The sequence below is a fragment of the Antechinus flavipes genome, chromosome 3 (assembly GCF_016432865.1).
Source record: "Antechinus flavipes isolate AdamAnt ecotype Samford, QLD, Australia chromosome 3, AdamAnt_v2, whole genome shotgun sequence".
Taxonomy (NCBI): Eukaryota; Metazoa; Chordata; class Mammalia; order Dasyuromorphia; family Dasyuridae; genus Antechinus; species Antechinus flavipes.
The window spans coordinates 632,123,543-632,143,946 of NC_067400.1; the positions used below are offsets into that span (position 1 = coordinate 632,123,543).

A 20,404-nucleotide genomic window follows, 5' to 3' on the forward strand; every position below is an offset into this window, starting at 1 on the left:
TAATTAATTTCTCAGAGCAATTTCTCATAACAGTGAAGAGGTACTGGACTTGCATTCAGGAAGACCAGAGTTTACATCCCATATCAGACATTTATTAGCTCACTCAAGATCTCTGCCTTACTTCCTTGATCTGTAAAAGATGATGGCCATTAAGTTCCTTTTTAGCTCTTAATTAATGATATTATGGTCATGTAATCATATGATTGCCTGCATTTAATAACAATTTCTCTGTAAGTGAGTGATTTTGTTACAAACTCCATAGCAGGCCAGAGGAAAATGAACAGTTTGTGCCTAGATCTTATGAACCCATCATAATGAGGTTTGTTAGAAAATATCTTATGTGACTAGCCAAGGTTTTGAGCAGAGTGAAGATGGGGGAGGGGGGGTAATTTGGATTCCTTGGATATACATCTCAAGTTGTGTGTCCAAAAGTAATAAAGGTACCATAACCCTGTAGTTTAATCAGTCATAGGGGATGATAGCATGGACAGAACACCACAAGATGGGCTGTAAGTCTGACAAAATCCCAGACAAGGTGGCCATCCCCCAAAATGGCTCACCATTTTTCATATTTTTATATAGTTAAGTTTCCATTTCTGATGTGTCAGGGATGTTTCAGGTTTTAAATTCTCAAGGATTGGCTAAAGGTGGTGGCCTGTTTGTGATCAGAACATTAGTCTTTATTTTCTCCCCTCATGCAGATTTTTTTTTTTTGGGGGGAGGGCTGAGGCAATTCTGTTTAAGCGACTTGCTCAGAGTCCCATAGCTAGGAAGTGTTATGTGTTTGAGACCAAAATTGAACTCAGCATTTCCTGACTTCAGGGCTCCTGCTCCATCCACTGTGTCACCTAGCTGCCCCCAGAATTTTTTTTGCCTTTAGCCCTAAGAAAGAGAATGTAAAAAGAGACTCCTCCATTTGAAACAGTTCTATCCAATCATTATTTCTATAACTTTTTACAAGCTGCTCATTTTCCAATTCTGTTTTCCTCTTCTGCTTTCATTGGGAAACAGTAATGAAAAGAAAATCTATGTTCCAATGGCCTTCACTTTCTTACCTCATAATTTTTGGTAACCTTTCTCAAATTCCTTCTAACAATGTCATTTGTACGAAAATGAATCATTAGAAATAGTGATCATCCAGTTTGATAAATCTTGGGAAGTTCTTGGTTATAATTTGACTTTGTGTCTCAGGAAGATAAAAATCTCTTCTATGGTTTTGAGTTTGAGAAATAGCTGCCTCTGTATGCCTGAGAAAGGATTCATGAGCTAAAACTATTCTTCCTTCTGTTTCTGACTCTTACAACATGATTTATTACCTGATGATTTCTCTGGAGGAGAGAAATTTGGATGACAGAATAAAAGGAGCTCCAGATGGGAAGACAACAAGCACTTATTAGGCACCCACTATGTGCTTGCAACTGTGCCAAGTGCTTTACTGATATTCTCATTTTGTTCTCACAACAGCCCTGAAAGATAGGTGCTATTATTATCCCTATTTTATACTTGAGGAAACTGAGGCAAGCAGTGACTTTCCAAGGTTCACACAGCTACTAAATATATTTGAGGGCAGATTTGGATTCAGGACTTCCCGATTTCCCAGTATACTATCTCCTACATCACCTAGCTGTCTCTATGTGAAAAGGATAATGGTCCCATTCTGTTGGAATCTTTACAAACTGCTAACTCATTAGAGTTGATAGATTATTGATCTGATCTTACAAGAAGATGTTTTGGGCCAGAACTTTGAAACAGATATACATGGTATACATAAATCCATCAATATGGGAGGCATTACACATAATTTACATAAGCACATAGCAATATAACACAGGCTAGTAGTAATGTAACAAATAACATGAATCAACATGAAAATTTATATGTGTCCATAAGTCCTAGAAATAGTCCAAAAGGATTCCATTGTCCATTAGTTCATGTGCCAGGAATCCAATAAGTCCTGTAAGCTCTGAAGTACTGCAATAGTCTCATCAACAATTTTTCATCTCCGATGATTCTTGCTGGTTTTTCAAGAACTAAAATAGTCTCATCTTGTGTTAGGAAATCCAATGATTCTTGAAGATTTTTAAAAGTTCTTTTAACAGTCTCATTATCAGTCATGCTCTTTCAATGGTGAGCACAATCAGCAACAGAACGACCCGATATTTCTTGGGTCTTCTCCTTCATTTCAAGGGTCTGCTCCGTCTCTTTGAGATGGACAAGGCGAATATGGCTCGTTGGCACCTATCTGATTCCTTCTCCACATGTAGAGATGCAAGCAAACCCTCTCCCCCAAGCAGTTAGCCTATCTGCTCCCTTCCATTCACCACTTTCTGGATCTCTCCACATCACCTGGTGATTATCTAAGGATAGTGGAGCTGCTCACATTGGACACTGCTCTTCTGATGGGTTATAAAACCTGTCTGCTGGAGTCAGATTTAAAAATTAATAATATAGAGAACTAAATTTAGAAGTTCTCTAGGGTTCATAGGGTTGCTATGTGCTTATGTAAATTATGTGTAATGCCTCCCATATTGATGGATTTATGTATACCATGTATATGGTATAGAGAACTAAATTTAGAAGTTCTCTAGGGTTACCCGTGGCTTGTCTTCCTTTCCACCCTCCTACGCTCCCTCCAGTGAAGAACCCTCATGATTTGAGACCCAATGAAATCTGGCAAATGGATGTGACCCATTATAAATCTTTTGGTCGTCTGTCTTTTATCCACATTGTAGTAGACACCTTTTCAGGATTCACTTTTGCAATACCAGCAGCAAAAGAGACAGCCTGAGTGATCATTGAATTTCTCATTCAAGCATTTGCAATTATGGGTGTGCCATAAGAAATAAAAACAGATAATGGACCTGCATATACCTCCAAACATTTTGAACACTTTTGTGCACAGTATAAGATTTTACACACCACTGGCATACCCTTTAATTGACCAGGCAATCGTAGAGAGAAGAAACAGGGATATTAAGACACTCCTCCAAAAACAAAAGAAAGGGGGAGCCACAGGTAACCCTAGAGAACTTCTAAATTTAGTTCTCTATATTATTAATTTTTTAATCTTTGATAAAGATGCACTGGCTCCAGCAGACAAGTTTTATAACCCATCAGAAGAGCAGTGTCCAGTGCAAGCGACTCCACTATCCTTAGATAATAGCCAGGTGATGTGGAGAGATCCAGAAAGTGGTGAATGAAAGGGAGCAGATAGGCTAATTGCTTGGGGGAGAGGGTTTGCTTGCATCTCTACATGTGGAGAAGGAATCAAATGGGTGCCAACGAGCCATATTCGCCTTGTCCATCTCAAAGAGACGGAGCAGACCCTTGAAATGAAGGAGAAGACCCAAGAAATAGCGGGTGGTTCTGTTGCTGATTGTGCTCACCATTGAAAGAGCATGGCTGACAATGAGACTGTTAAAAGAACTTTTAAAAATCTTCAAGAATCATTGGATTTCCTAATACAAGATGAAACTGTTTTAGTTCTTGAAAAACCAGCAAGAATCATCGGATTCCTTGAGATGAAAAATTGTTGATGAGACTATTGCAGTACTTCAGAGCTTACAGGAATTATTGGATTCCTGGCACATGAACTATGGACAACGGAATCCTTTTGGACTATTTCTAGGACTTATGGATACATATAAATTTTCATGTTGATTCATGTTATTTGTTACATTACTACTAGCCTGTGTTATATTGCTATGTGCTTGTGTGTTTTATGTAATTGCAAGAATCATTGGACTTCTTGAGATGAAAAATTGTTGATGAGACTATTGCAGTATTTAAATTTTCATGTTGATTCATGTTATTTGTTACATTATTTCTAGCCTGTGTTATATTGCTATGTGCTTATGTAAATTATGTGTAATGCCTCCCATGTTGGTGGATTTATGTATACCATGTATATCTGTTTCAAAGTTCTGGCCCAAAACATCTTCTTGTAAGATCAGATCAATAATCTATCAACTTTAATGAGTTAGCAGTTTGGAATCTTTACAAACCATTCATTAAATACAAATCATTACAAAACCATTACACCATTCAAGTACATTTCCATGGAACTTTGTGCAAAGGGTTATAAAAGTGTGCATACCCTTTGATGGAGTAAAATCATTTCTAAGTGTGAATCTCAAAAAGACAGAAAAGGAAAAGAATCTAAATGTACAGAAATATCTGTAACAGGCTTTTTGTGGTGGAAAAGAATTGGAAGTTGAGAGTATGCCCATCAATTGGAGAATTCCTGAATAAATTGTGGCATATGATGGTATTGAGATATTATTGGGCTATAAGAAATGATGAGCTGTTGGGGTTCCCAGCTAGTGCAGATCTGCTGACACCAGCTGGTATCTGAGCACTTATTCAATTATCGTCACCTCTACAACCTTCGGAAATGGACGTCTCCATCTCTGATTATGACAGAGCAGTTCTGACACCCTTTATGCAGTTAAAGAAGCTTTATTGCTTGGTTACATCATCTTGTCTCTCCTGCTTCCTTTCTCTCTGCTTCCCTGCATCCCTGCTTCCCTGTTTCCTTGCTTCCCTCTTCCTTACTTCCCTGCTTCCTTCATCCTCTCTCTCTCCCTCTACTGTCTTGTTCTTATATCCCTCTCATCTCCCTTGCCAATGTGTCCCAACAACACTTGTTGTTGTTGTTGTTATGTATGTGTTTAGCTTGTGTATCCAGGAGCCTCACCCTTGAGACGGTGGGAGCAATCTCGATTTGGTGCATGCTCGATGCCTGTCCTGCGTGTCTACAGGGTGTATACCCCGCACCTGTAGCCAATGAGGCAGAACTCACACCCGAAGTCTCAACATCCATTCCCAAGAGTGAGCTGACTGAGATCCAACCAGCCAAAGACCACAAGGGTCAAATTTACACAAGACTTATCTTTGCACGACTTGTTGCCTATGCAAATGGGACATTGTGTGCAAGGTACATGATGAAGGGTCTCAAGATTAATGCAGACTCTTTATTCTGTTCCCTAGCACTCTTGTTGCTAGGTACTCTAGCAATGAGCGGATATTTCAGAAAGATCTAGAAAGACTAATCTGGCCTGATAGAAAGTGACCATAATCAGGAAAACATTGTATACAGTAAAAACAAGATTGGACAATGAAGAACTATGGATGATTTAACTATTCTCAGGAACACAATGATCCAAGGACAAAAAACCACAATCACAAACTGACAATGATTCCCAATTAACACCTTCAACCTAACAATAAGCTTCAAACCAGACTACTTTTCCATCATCTTTATTCCTATCACCCTATATGTCACAAGGGTCCATCCTAGAGTTCTCACTCTAATCCCACAGGACTAATGATGGAAAATGTTATACACCTCCTGAAAATGAATTAATGTTGTCTGAATACAGACTGAAGCATACTATTTTTTACTTCCTTCCTCTTTCCTTTTTTCCTTCCTTCCAGCTCTTTTTGTGGTGGCAAAGAATTGGATATTGGGGATGTCTATTAATTGGGGAGTAGCTGAACAAGCTGTGGTATATGATGGTAATGGAATATTTTTGTGCTATAAGAAATGATGAGCAGGATGATTTCAGAAAAAACAAAACTTATCTGAATTGATAGAAAGTGAGCAGAAGTAGGAAAACATTGTATATACTATTAACAGCAATATCATATCAGAAAGAATTGTGGATGACTTAAACTATTCTCAACAATACAATGACCCAAAACAATCCCAAAGGACAATGGATGAAAAATGCTATCCATTTATTTAAAAAAAAACTGATATAAGCTGAATAGATATGCTCTTTTTACTTCCTTTCTTTTTTCTTTCTTCCTTCCTTCCTTCTGTTTTTTCTTCCTTCTTTCCTTTCTCTTCCTTTCTTTTTATTTGCATCATCTTGGAAAAAAATTACTAATATGGAAATGTTTTACATGATTGTACTAATATAACCTATATCACATTGCTAACCATCTTAACAGGAGTTAAGGCTCAGCTGCTTGCTACACCCAAAGAAAGAACACTGGGAAATGAATATAAACTGCTTGTATTTTTGCTTTTCTTCCCGGGTTATTTGTACCTTCTGAATCCAATTCTCCCTGTGCAACAAGAGAACTGTTCGGTTCTGCACACATATATTGTATCTAGGATATACTGCAACATATCTAACATATATAGGACTGCTTGCCATCTGGGGGAAGGGGTGGAGGGAGGGAGGGGAAAAATTGGAAAGAAGTGAGTGCAAGGGATAATGCTGTAAAAAATTACCCTGGCATGGGTTCTGTCAATAAAAAGTTATTTAAAAAAAAAAGGCTCAGCTGCTTTATCACTTTTGAATATCCCTCTGCTGCTGTAGTCCCCATCTCCAATTGATGAATTCTTCCCAGGACTTCCATTTTCTTTTTTACATTTTTGAAGGCATTCCCCTATATTTGGTGTTTTCCATTTTGTAGCTCTATGCCTGTCATTTCTCCTCATTTTTAATTTTTTTTTATTTTGTTGTGATTTTAGCTTATTTATTTTTTATGCATATGATTTTTTGCTCTTCTTTTTAAGCAGATTAGTTGTGTTCATAAATTTCATTAGTTTTTTCAAAAAACCAAATGTTAGTCTTATTCATCAATTTATGGGGAGTTCTAGTTTTATCTATTTTCCTTCTAAATTTTTATGTCTCCTCTTTTGTGCTTATTTGAGATTTATTTGTTGGTTTTGCAATTTTGAATGCATGTTCATTAGCCTCTTCTTTTTCTATTTAGTTAATGTATGATCATAAGGATATTATTTTTTCCTTGATGACTGAATTAACTGCATCCCAAAATTTTGATAAGTTGTTTAACCCTATCACAATTGATGGGCATTCCTTCAATTTCCAATTCTTTGCCACTACAAAAAGAGGTATTGTTTTTATAAAATGGGGCCTTTTCCTTTTTAATCTCTTTGGGGTTGGTTATTGTTGTCCTTAGTTCTCAAAGATCAAAATGACAATACTAAGTTAGAGTGGAGTTATAATGTGTCCAACTGTGGCTGATTGGACCAATACCAGCTCAGAATCATCTACCACAGGTCAGATGGAAATAATCCCTATGACCATTTGGGGTGGATTTCCTAACTTTACACATCTCCCATTTCTTCTGAGCTAATTCAGTTTGGCTTTCAGTGTGTGCACATTGCATGTAGCAATGGTGTGCAAAATCAGCTTTGCAGAAAGTTTTGTACAATTTTAGTGTTTTGATCCCAAGATGGGGATCTACATCTGCAATGGTAATTAGGCCACAGTTGGGTAAGCAGACATTTTTAGGGCACCTTTTGTAGCCTGGAGGTGAACATGTGATGCTTAAAAGGTTGTTCAGATACACAGAGAGTTGCTGAATCCCACTGCTGCTTCCAGCAAGAAGATAATCTTATGGGCTGGTTGCACATGGGCTTGACCCACATGGGACTATGACATGAGCTGTTAAATGTTTATTAGCCAAGCCAGTGGAATCCTTGTGTAATCTCCTTGCCCATTTCCTAGCCCTTGATATGTATTCATCATTTACATATTTTACAAGTTGTGTGTGTGTGTGTGTGTGTGTGTGTGTGTGTGTGTGTGTGTGTGTATGCAAGCAGTTGTGTGCTTTCTCCCTTATAATAAATTGTGGAAGAGTATAGTCAGTGTAGGTGAGGAAAACCAGGACTCTTTTGCAGGCAATTAATTCTTCAAGATGTTGGATAAAAAATCTTTTAAAAAATAATCTGCCTGTGGAGTGGTTGCTAAAAATAACTATTCTAGTAGGGACTAACAAATCACATTTTTGTGGGGATGCTGACCCACACTTCATAACCATGCCTTGAATCATGAAGAGATTTTGAAGGGGGAAATGTAAATAAGAAATGATTCTCCAGATGCTACATATTTTTGCTATTAAATGTCATTTCATTTGATTCACCCTAGTATCCGAGCCTGTCAAGCTCTTTCTAAATTCATTGGGTTGAATCTCATAAAATAAAATTAAATATGAAGTCTTAGACCTGGAATCTAAATTGATATTACATAAATTTAGGAAGGAAGCATGAAACAACTGTGTGCAGAAAGGAGTGTGTCTAGAAAAAACGTGGGGGGTATTATGGACTGTAAGTTCAAAATGAATTGGCAGGGTCATAAGTCAACCAAAACCAGTTCTGAGAAAAACATCAGGTAGGGAGTTTGAGCCAGGACAGCTACTAATTTACAAGGTAAGTTTCCTTAAGTGAACTCAAGGAGAGCAGAAAACTAAGCCAGAAACAAAAAATTAACCACTTTCTCTTGATTTGTTGTACAAATCAGACCATGAAAGTTGAGGCTACTCAATTTAGCTAAAGAAAAAAAAATGATATTATGATCCAATAATGTGTAAATGACAGAAGGCATCCTCAAGTCACACAAGCAGAGTCACTGCAGAGAAATCCCTGACTTTGTCTATAGCATGGAAGGAGTCATGTCTTCTCAGGTAGGAATAAGATAGCATAAAGTGTTTGTGTTTTTCTCCAGGTTCTTCAGGCTCAGACTGAAATTCTTTTGCTTACCACATCAAGAACATGATTCCTGTGGATATTTTCCTGAGTATTGCCTTCTTGGCCCAGACAGGAATTAGGATTCAGTGAAACCTCTTCCTATTTCATCTCTTCAGCTTCTTGTTCTTCACTGGTCAGAGGCTGAGGCCCATAGATCTCATTCTCACCCAGCTGACTTTGGCCAAGTCTTTGGTTCATCTTTCCAAGGGCTTCCTTCTTGGATTGGTATCTTTGGGTGTGAAGAATTTTCTGAATGATATTAGCTGTAAAGTTATATTCTACCTTCATTGAGTAGGTCGGGGGCTTTCCCTCAGCATAACTTGCCTCCTGAGTAGTTTTTAGGACATCATCATCAGTCCCCAGAATCCTAGGTTCACAAAGCTTAAAACCATAATCCTAAAATACATAATCCCTTCTATTCTCCTCTCCTGAATTTTCCCCAAGCTGCAAAATAGTATCATACTTGAGAAACTTAAAGGACCAAGGGGCACCAGAAACACCTCAAAAACAAAAGAATATGGGTTATGTTCAGTTACTGTAACTCATATTAGCGTCCCGCTCTATGCAGTTGTGTTCTCTCTGCCTGATGCTGTGTGTAGGACCTTCATCAGCTTTACCAGTGGCTACAAGGTTTATCTCTTGTACAAGCACAAGAGTGCAACAGTTTCACTCTGACAGATTTCTCCCCAGATACCAGAGCCACCCTGATAATTCTCCTGCTGGTGAACACCTTTGTCACTTTTTATTTGCTCAATTTGATCTTGGCATCATGTAGGTGCTCAAGGACACCTAGACCCTGGCTGCTGCATAGCTGTGCTTTCTTAGCTTCCTGTTTCCCAATAGTTAGCCCCTTTGTACTGATTAGCAGTGACTCACAAATCCTGAAGTACTACAGGGCTGCCCGTGGAAGAAAAAGTCTTCATAGTCCTGACTACAGTAATACCCAATCCCTAATTTTGTTCAGCATAGATTTTTGGCCATTTACAAGCAACATTACCCCTGTGAAACTTGACCTGAGCTTGATTTTCCAAAATTGCCTCCAGCACTCCATTAAACTGATAGTTTTTCTTTCTGTTTTAAAAAACCTATTCATGAACACTTCCGGCCAAGATGGCGGAGAGGAAATACACTTCTGTGTAATCTCCGTGTTTTTCTCTCACTATTCATTTCATTTCATGCCTCTGAATTAATGCTCGACTGAAAAAAAAACCATACAATTACTTACCAAGAGAAACCATCCTTGAGACTCGTCAAGAAAGGTCTGTTTTTGCGCGAGGGCGGGGACGGTATTTGGAAGCAGTCTGCGGGTAGCAGCAGCTGCAACCAGAGCACAGATAGCAGCTCAGAACCGGGTGGAGCGGAGAGGGGGTAGGACCGCAGCCGTCTCTGCGGTGAGAGCTTTGCTATAGGAGCAAGTCAGCAGCCCAGCAGAGAAGCTAAAAACACGGGGGTGAAGAATACAATCCCAAACAGCTGGAGTTTCTAGGGACCTGGCCACCCCTCCCCCACAGTGTCTTAGCCCGCTCGGATCTCAGAGCGCTCGGATCTCAGCGCGCAGGCGCCATAGCACAGTAGGACCTGTGCCTCACGAATACCCTGCCCCTCCCCCAAAGAAAGCAGCCTCCATTCAAGGGGTTTTTTTTTCCTTCTGTTTCTTTGATAGTTTGTCTTTGATAAATAGACAGAATGAGCAAGAAACTGAAAAAGAATTTAACCCTGGACAGCTTTTATACAGATAAAGAGCAGACTCCAAACCTGAGGAGACTAAAAACAAACAGTCCCCAGGTGAATCCCCGAAGGAGGAGACCTTATATCCCTCAGCACAGATGAATCTCATGGAGGAAATTAAAAAGGCTCTCACAAGGGAGCTAGAAGAAAAATGGGAAAAGGAGAGGGAGGCTCTGCAAAAGGAGAGGGAGGCTTGGCAAAAGAGCCTGGAGAAGTCAGTTAAAGAGAGAGTGGATAAAGAAACCAAATCCTTGAAAAATAGGATTAGTGAACTGGAAACAGAAAACAGCTCTCTAAAAAACAAAATTGGCGAAATGGAAAAAAATTCCACAGAACAAAAGAACTCAATTGGTCAATTAGAAAAAGATCTTAAAAAAGTGAGTGAAGAAAATACCTCACTGAAAATCAGGGTCGAACAATTGGAATTGAATGACTCGAGGAGACAAGAAGAATCAGTCAAGCAAATCCAAAAAAATCAAACAATGGAAAAGGATGTGAAATACCTTCTGGGGAAGACAACAGACCTGGAAAACAGATCCAGGAGAGACAACCTGAGAATCATCGGACTTCCAGAAAAGTATGATGAAAAAAAAAGCCTGAACACTATCTTCCAGGAAATTATCAAAGAGAACTGCCCAGAAGTCATAGAAACAGAAGGTAAAATAGACATTGAAAGAATTCATCGATCCCCTACTGAAAGGGATCCTAAAATCAAAACACCAAGGAATATAGTGGCCAAATGCCAGAACCCTCAGGCAAAGGAAAAAATACTGCAAGCGGCTAGAAAAACCCAATTCAAGTATCAAGGAGCCACAATAAGGATCACCCAGGATCTGGCAGCATCCACATTAAAGGATCGAAGGGCCTGGAATATGATATTCCGAAAGGCTAAGGAACTTGGTATGCAACCAAAAATAACTTACCCAGCGAGATTGAGCATCTTTTTCCAGGGAAGAAGATGGTCATTCAACGAAATAAGCGAATTTCATCTATTTCTGATGAAAAAGCCAGAACTTAACAAAAAATTGATCTACAAGCACAGAACTCAAGAGAAATCTAAAAAGGTAAAGATTAATCTTGGGAACTATATTTCGGCTGTAAAGATGTATAAAAAATACATGTATACCTTGTTCTAGAAACTAGTTGAGGAAAGGACATTGTACTAGAAAAAAGGGAAAGTGGGGGTACTACATTTCATGAAGAGGCAAAGAAAACCTAGTATATCTGAGAGAAAGAATGGAGAGGAATGAAAATAGTGAGTATTATACTGCTTTCAGAATTGGCAGTAAGAGAAGAATTTTAGACATATTCAATCTATGGTGAAACTTCTCCCACCTCATTGAAAAGTGAGAAGGGAAAAGTGAAAAAGGAAGGAATAAGCTAAGTGGAAGGGAATACGGGAACTGGGAGGGAAAGGGGTAAGTTGGGGGGGGGGAACTCTAAGGGGAGGGGAGGGATACTGAAAAAGGGAGGGCTGTGAGAAGCAAGGGGAGCTCACAAGCTTAATACTGGGAAGGGGGGTAAGGGAGGGGGTAAGGGAGTAAGAAGGGAGAAAAGCATAAACCGGGGTCAACAAGATGGCAAGTAATACAGAATTGGTCATTTTAACCATAAATGTGAACGGGGTAAACTCCTCTATAAAGAGGAAGCGGTTAGCAGAATGGATTAAAAGCCAGAATCCTACAATATGTTGTATACAGGAAACACACCTGAAGAGGGGTGATACATGCAGGTTAAAGGTAAAAGGTTGGAGCAAAATCTACTATGCTTCAGGTGAAGCCAAAAAAGCAGGGGTAGCCATCCTGATCTCAGATCAAGCTAAAGCAAAAATTGATCTAATCAAAAGAGATAAGGAAGGGCACTATATCTTGCTAAAGGGTAGAATGAATAATGAAGAAGTATCTATATTAAATATATATGCACCAAGTAGTGTAGCATCTAAATTCCTAAAAGAGAAATTAAGAGAGCTGCAAGAAGAAATAGACAGTAAAACTATAATAGTGGGAGATCTCAACCTTGCACTCTCAGAATTAGATAAATCAAACCACAAAATAAATAAGAAAGAAGTCAAAGAGATAAATAGAATACTAGAAAAATTAGATATGATAGATCTCTGGAGAAAATGTAATGGGGACAGAAAGGAGTACACCTTCTTTTCAGCAGTTCATGGAACTTATACAAAAATTGATCATATATTAGGACATAAAAACCTCAAACTCAAATGCAGTAAGGCAGAAATAGTGAATGCATCCTTTTCAGACCATGATGCATTGAAAATTACATTCAATAAAAAGCCACAGGAAAGTAGACCAAAAAATAATTGGAAACTAAATAATCTCATACTAAAGAATGATTGGGTGAAACAGCAAATTATAGACATAATTAATAACTTCATCCAAGAAAATGATAATAATGAGACATCATACCAAAATGTATGGGATGCAGCCAAAGCGGTAATAAGGGGAAATCTCATATCTCTAGAGGCCTATTTGTATAAAATAGAGAAAGAGAAGGTCAATGAATTGGGCTTGCAACTAAAAATGCTAGAAAAGGAACAAATTAAAAACCCCCAATCAAACACTAAACTTGAAATTCAAAAAATAAAAGGAGAGATCAATAAAATTGAAAGTAAAAAAACTATTGAATTGATTAATAAAACTAAGAGTTGGTTCTATGAAAAAACCAACAAAATAGACAAACCCTTAGTAAATCTGATTAAAAAAAGGAAAGAGGAAAATCAAATTGTTAGTCTTAAAAATGAAAAGGGAGAACTCACCACTAACGAAGAGGAAATTAGAGCAATAATTAGGAGTTACTTTGCCCAACTTTACGCCAATAAATTCGACAACTTAAATGAAATAGAAGAATACCTCCAAAAATATAGCTTACCTAAACTAACAGAGGAAGAAGTAAATATCCTAAACACTCCTATCTCAGAAAAAGAAATAGAACAAACTATCAATCAACTCCCTAAGAAAAAAACCCCAGGACCAGATGGATTTACATCTGAATTCTATCAAACATTTAAAGATCAATTAACTCCAATGCTAAATAAACTATTTGAAGAAGTAGGGATTGAAGGAGTCCTACCAAACTCCTTTTATGACACAGATATGGTACTGATACCTAAACCAGGTAGGCTGAAAACAGAGAAAGAAAATTATAGACCAATCTCCCTAATGAATATTGATGCTAAAATCTTAAATAAAATATTAGCAAAAAGATTACAGAAAATCATCCCCAGGATAATACACTATGACCAAGTAGGATTTATACCAGGAATGCAGGGCTGGTTCAATATTAGGAAAACTATTAACATAATTGACTATATCAACAACCAACCAAACAAAAACCATATGATCATTTCAATAGATGCAGAAAAAGCATTTGATAAAATCCAACAGCCATTCCTAATAAAAACACTTGAGAGCATAGGAATAAAAGGACTTTTCCTTAAAATAGTTAGGAGCATATATTTTAAACCTTCAGTAAGCATCATATGCAATGGGGAAAAACTGGAACCTTTCCCGGTAAGATCTGGAGTGAAGCAAGGTTGCCCACTATCACCATTATTATTCAATATTGTATTAGAAACACTGGCCTCTGCAATAAGAGTCGAGAAAGAGATTAAAGGAATTAGAGTAGGCAATGAGGAAACCAAACTATCACTCTTTGCAGATGATATGATGGTATACCTAGAAAACCCCAGAGATTCTACTAAAAAGCTATTAGAAATAATTCATAATTTTAGCAAAGTAGCAGGATACAAAATAAATCCCCATAAATCCTCAGCATTCTTATACACCACCAACAAAATCCAAGAGCAAGAGATACAAAGAGAAATTCCATTCAAAATAACTGTTGATAGCATAAAATATTTGGGAATCTACCTACCAAAGGAAAGTCAGGAATTATATGAGCAAAATTACAAAAAAGTTTTCACACAAATAAAGTCAGACTTAAATAATTGGAAAAATATTAAGTGCTCTTGGATAGGCCGAGCAAATATAATAAAGATGACAATACTCCCTAAACTAATCTATTTATTTAGTGCTATACCAATCAGACTTCCAAGAAAATATTTTAATGATTTAGAAAAAATAACAACAAAATTCATATGGAACAATAAAAAGTCGAGAATCTCAAGGGAATTAATGAAAAAAAAATCAAATGAAGGTGGTCTAGCTGTACCTGATCTAAAATTATATTATAAAGCAGCAGTCACCAAAACCATCTGGTATTGGCTTAGAAATAGATTAGTTGATCAGTGGAAAAGGTTAGGTTCACAAGACAGAATAGTCAACTATAGCAATCTAGTGTTTGACAAACCCAAAGATTCTAAATTTTGGGATAAGATTTCATTATTTGATAAAAACTGCTGGGATAACTGGAAATTAGTATGGCAGAAATTAGGCAAGGACCCACACTTAACACCACATACCAAGATAAGATCAAAATGGGTCCATGACCTAGGCATAAAGAACGAGATTATAAATAAATTAGAAGAACATAGGATAGTTTATCTCTCAGACTTGTGGAGGAGAAAGAAATTTGTGACCAAAGATGAACTAGAGACCATTACCAATCACAAAATAGAAAATTTTGATTATATCAAATTAAAAAGCCTTTGTACAAACAGAACGAATGCAAACAAGATTAGTAGGGAAGTAACTAACTGGGAAAACATCTTTACAATTAAAGGTTCTGATAAAGGCCTCATTTCCAAAATATATAGAGAACTGACTCAAATTTATAAAAAATCAAGCCATTCTCCAATTGATAAATGGTCAAAGGATATGAACAGACAATTTTCAGATGAAGAAATTGAAACTATTACCACTCACATGAAAGAGTGTTCCAAATCACTATTGATCAGAGAAATGCAAATTAAGACAACTCTGAGATATCACTACACTCCTGTCAGATTGGCTAAGATGACAGGAAAAAACAATGATGAATGTTGGAGGGGATGCGGGAAAACGGGGACATTGATGCATTGTTGGTGGAGTTGTGAACGAATCCAGCCATTCTGGAGAGCGATCTGGAATTATGCCCAAAAAGTTATCAAACTGTGCATACCCTTTGATCCAACAGTGTTTCTATTGGGCTTATACCCCAAAGAGATACTAAAAAAGGGAAGGGGACCTGTATGTGCCAAAATGTTTGTAGCAGCCCTGTTTGTAGTGGCTAGAAACTGGAAAATGAATGGATGCCCATCAATTGGAGAATGGCTGGGTAAATTGTGGTATATGAACGTTATGGAATATTATTGCTCTGTAAGGAATGACCAGCAGGATGAATACAGAGAGGCTTGGAGAGACCTACATGGACTGATGCTAAGTGAGATGAGCAGAACCAGGAGATCATTATACACTTCGACAACGATATTGTATGAGGATGTATTCTGATGGAAGTGGATTTCTCTGACAAAGAGACTTAACTGAGTTTCATTGGAGAAATGATGGACAGAAACAGCTACACCCAAAGAAGGAATACTGGGAAATGAATGTGAACTATTTGCAATTTTGATTTTCTTCCCGAGTTATTTTTACCTTCTGAATCCAATTCTCCCTGTGCAACAAGAGAACTGTTTGGTTCTGCAAATATGTATTGTATCTAGGATATACTGCAACATGTTTAGCATATATAGGACTGCTTGCCATCCTGGGGGGGGGGGGGGAGGAGGGAGGGAGGGGAAAAAACGAAACATAAGTGATTGCAAGGGATAATGTCGTGTAGAAATTATCCTGGCATGGATTCTGTCAATGCGAAGTTATTATTAAATAAAATAAAATTTATTATTAAAAAAAAAAAAAAAATAAATAAAATAAAAAATAAAAAAAAAAAAAAATAAAAAACCTATTCATTTGTTTTTAACACATATTGTTTTGTGAATCCTGCTGGGAGAGCAAAATCAATGTAAAAGGGAAAACCATGACTCCACTTTAATTGATGGAAATGCTTTTCAATCTGAAAATACCTGAAGATTTTCAGGAATTCCTGAGCTGTACTTTACTTGAGGCCTTTTTTGGGAGCTCTCTTGCTGGTCTAGGGGCAAAATCAAGTTTTTGCCTAACCCTTAAGTTTTGCCTTAACAGCACTCAAAACAGTCCCAGCCCCAGGTAGAGATGTACAATTAGAAACTTGTTTCACTAGGGAACATTTTTTTTTTTAATTATAACTTTTTATTGACAGTACATATGCATGGATAATTTTTTACAGCATTATTCCTTGCACTCACTTCTGTTCCGATTTTTCCCTTCCCTCCCTCCATCCCCTCCCCTACATGGCAGGCAGTCTTATACATATTAAATATGTTATAGTTTATCCTAGATACAATATATGTGTGCAGAACCGAACAGTTCTCTTGTTGCACAGGAAGAATTGGATTCAGAAGGTAAAAATAACCTGGGAAGAAAAACAAAAAATGCAAACATATATATATATATTTATTTATTTATTTAGAAGACATATGCATGGGTAATTTTACAGCATTGACAATTGCCAAACATTTGTTCCAGTTTTTTCTCCTCCTTCCCCCCACCTCCTCCCCCAGATGGCAGGTTGACCAATACATGTTAAATATGTTAAAGTATAAATTAAATACAAAATAAGTATACATGTCCAAACAGTTTTTTGCTGTACAAAAAGAATTGGACTTTGAAATAGTATACAATTAGCTTGTGAAGGAAATCGAAAATGCAGGCGGACAAAAATAGAGGGATTGGGAATTCTATGTAGTGGTTCATTGTCATCTCCCAGAATTTTCTCACTGGATGTAGCTGGTTCAGTTCATTACTGCTCTATTGGGACTGATTTGGTTCATCTCATTGCTGAAGATGGCCAGGTCCATCAAAATTGATCATCATATAGTATTGTTGCTCTATTGAAACCGATTTGGTTCATCTCATTGCTGAAGATGGCCAGGTCCATCATCATATAGTATCGTTGTTGAAATATATAATGATCTCCTGGTCCTGCTCATTTCACTCAGCATCAGTTCATGTAAGTCTCTCCAGCCCTTTCTGAAATCGTCCTGTTGGTCATTTCTTATTGAACAATAATATTCCATAATATTCATATAGCACAATTTATCCAGCCATTCTCCAATTGATGGGCATCCACTCAGTTTCCAATTTCTGGCCACTACTAAGAGGGCTGCCACCAACATTCTTAAAAGCAAACAGTTTATACTCATTTCCCTATGTTCCTTCTCTGGTGTAGCTGGTTCTGTCCATCATTGATCAATTGGAAGTGAATTAGATCTTTTCTTTGTCGAAGATATCTACTTCCATCAGAATACATCCTCATAAAATATTGTTGTTGAAGTATATAATGATCTCCGGATTCTACTCATTTCACTCAGCATCAGTTCATGTAAGTCTCTCCAAGCCTCTCTGTATTCATCATGGTGGTCATTTCTTACAGAACAATAATATTTCATAGCATTCATATACACAATTTACCCAACCATTCTCCAATTGATGGGCATCCAATTATTTTCCAGTTTCTAGCCACTACAAAAAGGGCTGCCACAAACATTTTGGCACATACAGGTCCCTTTCCCTTCTTTAGTATTTCTTTGGGATATAAGCCCAGTAGTAACACTGCTGGATCAAAGGGTATGCACAGTTTGCTAACTTTGGGGGCATAGTTCCAGATTGCTCTCCAGAATGGTTGGATTCATTCAGAACTCCACCACCAATGTATCAATGTCCCACGTTTCTTGCATCCCCTCCAATATTCATCATTATTTTTTCCTGTCATCTTAGCCAATTTGATAGGTGTGTAGTGGTACCTCAGAGTTGTCTTAATTTGCATTTCACTGATCGATAGTGATCTGGAACACTCTTTCATTTGAGTGGAAATAGTTTCAATTTCATTATCTGAAAATTCCCTGTTCATATCCTTTGACCTTTTATCAACTGGAGAATGGCTTGATTTCTTTTAGAGTCAATTCTCTCTATATTTTGGAAATGAGGCCTTTATCAGAACCTTTAACTGTAAAAATGTTTTCCCAGTTTGTTGTTTCCCTTCTAATCTTGTTTGCATTAGTTTTGTTTGTACAAAGGCTTTTTAATTTGATGTAATCAAAACTTTCTATTTTGTGATCAATAATGATCTCTAGTTCTTCCTTCTTCACAAATTCCTTCTTCCTCCATAAGTCTGAGAGGTAAACTATGCCACGTTCCTCTAATTTATTTATGATCTCATTTCTTTATGCCTAAATCATGGATCCATTTTGATCTTATCTTGGTATATGGTGTTAAGTGTGGGTCCATGCCTAATTTCTGCCATACTAATTTCCAAGTTTCCCAGCAGTTTTTGTCAAATAATGAATTCTTATCACAAAAGTTGGGATCTTTGGGTTTGTCAAACACTAGATTGCTATAATTATTGACTATTTTGTTCTGTGAACCTAAGCTATTCCACTGATCAACTAATCTATTTCTTAGCCAATACCAAATGGTTTTGGTGACTACTGCTTTATAATATAGTTTTAGATCAGGTACAGCTGGGCCACATTCATTTGATTTTTTTTTCATTAATTTCCTTGAAATTCTCGACTTTTTGTTCTTCCATATGAATTTGTTGTGATTTTTCCTAGGTCATTAAAATAATTTCTTGGGAGTGTGATTGGTATAGCACTCAATAAACAGTTTAGGGAATATTGTCATCTTTATTATATTTGCTTGGCCTATTCAAGAGTACTTAATATTTTTTCCAATTATTTAAATTTGATTTTATTTGTGTGGAAAGTGTTTTGTAATTTTGCTCATGTAATTCCTGACTTTCCTTTGGTAGATAGATTCCCAAGTATTTTATGCTATCGACAGTTATTTTGAATGGAATATCTCTTGCTGTTGAATTTTGTTGGTGTATAAAAATGTTGAGGATTTATGTGGATTTGTTTTGTATCCTGCAACTTTGCTAAAGGTGTGGTTTATTTCTAATAGCTTTTTAGTAGAATCTCTGGGGTTTTGTAAGTATATTATCATATCATCTGCAAAGAGTCATAGTTTGGTTTCCTCATTACCTACTCTAATTCCTTTAATCTCTTTCTCGACTTTTACTGCCAAGGCTAGTGTTTCTAATACAATATTGAATAATAATGGTCATAGTGGGCAACCTTGTTTCACTCCTGATCTTACTGGGAAAGGTTCCAATTTATCCCCATTACATATGATGCTTACTGATGGTTTTTAATATATGCTCCTGACTATTTTAGGGAAAAGTCCATTTATTCCTATACTCTCAAGTATTTTTATTAGGAATGGATATTGAATTTTATCAAATGCTTTTTCTGCATCGATTGAGATGATCACATGGTTTTTGTTCATTTGTTTATTGATATAGTCAATTATGCTAATAGTTTTCCTAATATTGAATCAGCCCTGTATTCCTGGTATAAATCCTACTTGGTCATAGTGTATTATCCTGGAGATGATTTTCTGTAATCTTTTTGCTAATATTTTATTTAACATTTTAGCATCAATATTCATTAGAGAGATTGGTCTATAATTTTCTTTCTGTTTTCAACATACCTGGTTAGATATCAGTACCATATCTGTTTCATAAAAGGAATTGGGCAGGACTCCTTCATTCCCTGTTTTTTCAAATAGTTTATAAAGCACTGGAATTAATTGTTTTTTAAAAGTTTGATAGAATTCACATGTAAATCCATCTGGTCCTGGGGATTTTTTCTTAAGGAGTTGGTTAATAACTTGTTCCATTTCTTTTTCTAAGATGGGACTGTTTAACCAATTTACTTCTTCCTCTGTTAATCTGGGAAGGCTATATTTTTGAAGATATACTTCCATTTCATTTAAGTTATTGAATTTATTAGCATATTAGGGAACATAATTATTGTTATTTTATCTATGTAATATGTATATTCCAACTTTACTAAATGAACCATTGAGCAAATATTGAACAAACCACAGGAAGCTTGACATTCTGAAAATATTACATGGGAAATTAGTCAATTGTCTAAGAAACAACATAAAATAGCTGATTCTCATATTGACAGTATTGATCCTCATGATATTGCAACCAGATTGTGGAAGTGGATAAATCAACCCAATTCTTTTAACAATGCATTAAGCTTGCTGTTACATTTTCTGCCTTGGATATGTTTTATTACTCTGGCATGTTTCCTCTTGCCCCATT

General features: G+C 36.8%; 1 protein-coding gene across 1 annotated transcript in view; it reads right to left on the bottom strand.

Annotated features, from left to right (window-relative positions):
- LOC127556803 (zinc finger protein OZF-like) overlaps positions 1-20,404 on the bottom strand; it is a 66,221-nt gene that overhangs the window by 26,523 nt on the left and 19,294 nt on the right. The gene's annotated exons all lie outside the window — the stretch shown is intronic.